Here is a 3,432-nt window from a genome sequence, read left to right on the forward strand (position 1 = left end):
AACGGAGGGGCAGCGCTGCGGGAGGAGGCACAAAGCCCGAGAACAACCACGAGTCCCCTCACGCTTTGGGGGCACTCCGGGGCCCTCCCCGCCGGCCCCAGCCGCTCCCCCCGGGCCGGGCCCGCCCTGAGGGCCGAGCCGGGGCGGTGCCTGCGGAACCACCCGGGCGGCGCGGCCGGGCCCGGCCTCTTTGGGCGCCGCGGCCATGAGGGGAGGCGCGGCCGGGCCGGGGCTGGGGCCGCCATGAGGTGAGAGCGCGGCTCGGGGGCTTCTGCGCCCCTCCCGGGCTGTGGAGGCGGGGAGCACCGTGAGGTTTAAACTTATTTAAAATTTTTAAGCTTATTTAACTATTTCTGTGTTATTTGGTTGTAAATGTGCGTGTCGGCCCAGCGACAGTCAGCCCCCGGCGCCGTGGCTGTGCCCGGGCGGCGTTACAGCGCTGGCAGAGCAGCCGGAGCCTGCCGAGAGTGGAGCGGCTCCGAGTGGGGCCGGGCCTAGAGGCGAGGCGGACACGGCCCGGGGGCAGCGGCGGGGCGGCTGCGGGGTTCCTGAGCGCAGCCCTGGGGTGAAAACCGGGCTGGGGGTGGTTAGCGGGTCTTGTGGTGTTGCTGGGGTTGACTCTGTGCCGTGTTTTCTAGCTGCAGGTAAAGGGCGTTGTGCTACCCTTGCACGCAGGGGCAGCGGTGGTGGTCTGAAGGAAGGAGAAGCTGGTGGTGCTGCCCTGAAGATCCCCATGGGTATAAGAAGAATTACCGAAACGGTTTGTTACGTGTTAAGCCACTCTCACTGCTTGTTTAATTTTCCATCTTCCACCTATCTATTAAATTTATTTATATTTAAACTTGGTCTTCTTGGTTTTCATTGTGTCATGAGGCTGCCGGGTACAGGAGGGTTTGAAAGTCACGTTGGATCCAGTCAGTGGGAGATAGGGGAGACAGGAAGGCAGCGCTGGGTGGCTGGTGCCCCCCCTGCCATGTGCACACTCCTCCATCGCTTCTGCTGAAAGGAGAGATTTTAACAAGGCTTCTTTTACTCCTGCGCTTTGAAGGTGATTGCATGCTCAAAGTTTTCCTTAAAGGAAAAAAGGTCTGGTGTTCTTATTTCTGCTGTGATAAAAGATTACTCGGCCAGTACAAGTTCACAGGAAAACCTTTCCATACTTCAGCTCCTGACTTGAAAGAACTTCATAATTATCTCCCTTCCCTGGGCCTGGAGGGAGGTGGAAGCCCACAAAAAAAAAAAGGATTTGTAGAAGGTTGCCAAGTATGTAAAATATATTGGAACTGGTGGGGAGGGAAAGTAAGACAGTTATATGTTTAGAGGGGGGAAAAAAAAAAACTCTGTTTAACTCAAGTGATTGATTACCTGTTAGAGGGGTGTATTACTCTCACCCACGTGCCTGACCCATCGTAGATGCTACTGTAGCTGAGGTGCCGTATATGAACCAATTAAACTGAGAAGCAGTGACACAAGTACACGGTGCTATCTGGAAGTGTGATGGTGCCTATATATAGGTTGTTAGCGGTGAGTTTAATAACTGGGGGGCTTTTGATAAAGTAATAGCACATGGAGCATGAGTTAACAGGTTTTGAGGGTTTATGTCTAGTGGGTGCTTATCACATAGTTCTGCATAAACGAATTGCAGTGCTTAATTTTTTGAGAGCTCTCCTAGTCTATAAATGGCCCTAACGCTAGTCACTTATCTGTAAGCCCTTCTGCCCATGTGACAAAACACCAATGACTGATTATGCATTTGCTATATTCTATATAGAAATATTCATAAAAAGTATTCAAGCGTTATGGGAGAATATTTTTTCCTTTATTTATGACATCCACAAGTATCATTTGGCTCTATATGACCAAGCTCTATGTGCAAAACAAATAGCTGGGTTTCCTATGGATTTTTACGTGGTATCCAGCAACCTTTCTGTTTCCCAGTATTCATCCAGCTCCTGCTGTTCTTGTGGGCACAAAGCACTGAGCACTGAACCAGGAGGGAAGCCGAGGGGGCCCTTACGGCAAACTGTCTGCTGCTACTCTTGGGATGAGCACGGGTATGAGCTCCTACAGCAAAGGCTTTTTACCTGCCAAGAAACAAACTTGTTGGGTGAGAGATCTACATCTATTTCTGAAACTGGGGAAAAAAAAAAAAGGAATATCTGCTCTCAGTCACAGAAAGCATGTGCTACATAGGCAATAAATTAATGCTGACTGGCTTCTTTGAAAAACTTTTTGTGATAAAGGTCTAATATGTTCATCTCAGGGCTGAACCCAATGCTTTGAGGATTGAATGTAATAAATGTTCCCCAGCAGTCAGCAAGAGCTCAGGCTTAGGGGACTGTTACCTGGGCAGCTGTGTTAGCAGCGTAGTGATGGTCAGTGCTGCGTGACCACTTCTGCAGTGCCAATGCAGTCAATAAAGGGCAAAATAACTCGCTGCCCATCTGGTGCCGTGACCGAAGGACAACAAAGGGAATCAAGGAAGAACCCACATGGTCTGAGAGGAAGAAAATACCGGGGTTGAAATAGTCAGGAAAATGGAGTGAGGCCAGCTTTCATACTGAGGAAATGCTAACGGGATGGGATTGCGTTCATCAGCACCATGCATTTTGTGAGCTGTGTATGACTGGGCAAAAGTAGCTGGATTGCTTTATACTTCATCAAGGAGCTTTGCTCAGCTCTTGCTGCTCTGCAGTATGGGAACTCTGAAGTATTGTTAACTTAGAGGTGTGTGTTTGTTTTTGAGCACAATTGTTTTTTATTCTGAGCTTGTTAAGAGCTGAATTTCTTGGAATTGTTCTCTGAGCACATTCACGTTATTTCAGCATTCTTTGTACCAATCCCATTCTTTTCAAGCACCTTCTGTGCTATTGTTGCATTGTGCTCTCCAGCCACACGTAGAGAAAAAAAATTAGCCTGTGGTTAATTCAAAAGGGCAATTCTTGTTTTCCCTGGGAGACTGAGTTCCGCTACGAACCCTTACCATGGTAAAAGCTTCCCGGCTGATGGAGAAATTGATAAACCTCACCACAACGCAGTGGAGAAATTGATAATTTCGCCACAACGTTAAACGGGAAAGGTGTTGGCTGTGAAAGAATTTAAAAACATGGCTATTATTCGTGTGAGGGTACAAACACTGGCCCTAACACCACGTTTCAGAGCAGACCGAGCGAGCTTTCCCCCTGTCAGCACGAGGTGGCGACATCGGCTCGGCCGATAAAGGAGCGGCGCAGAAACCGCGGTGGGTTTTTTTGTGTGGTGGTTTTTTTTTTTTTCCCCTTTGCCAGAATCTTCTAATGAACCCAACAGGCGCCGAGAGCCCATTGTCTCGATCGTTTGGGAGCAGGTAACGGCTCGGTTGCGCCGAGGCCCGGCCGGGGATGGCGGCGGGTGCGCGGCGCCCGGCCTAGGAGCGGCGGGACCATGAGCGCC

Source organism: Netta rufina (genome assembly GCF_964035555.1).
Source record: "Netta rufina genome assembly, chromosome: 14".
NCBI classification, from domain to species: Eukaryota; Metazoa; Chordata; class Aves; order Anseriformes; family Anatidae; genus Netta; species Netta rufina.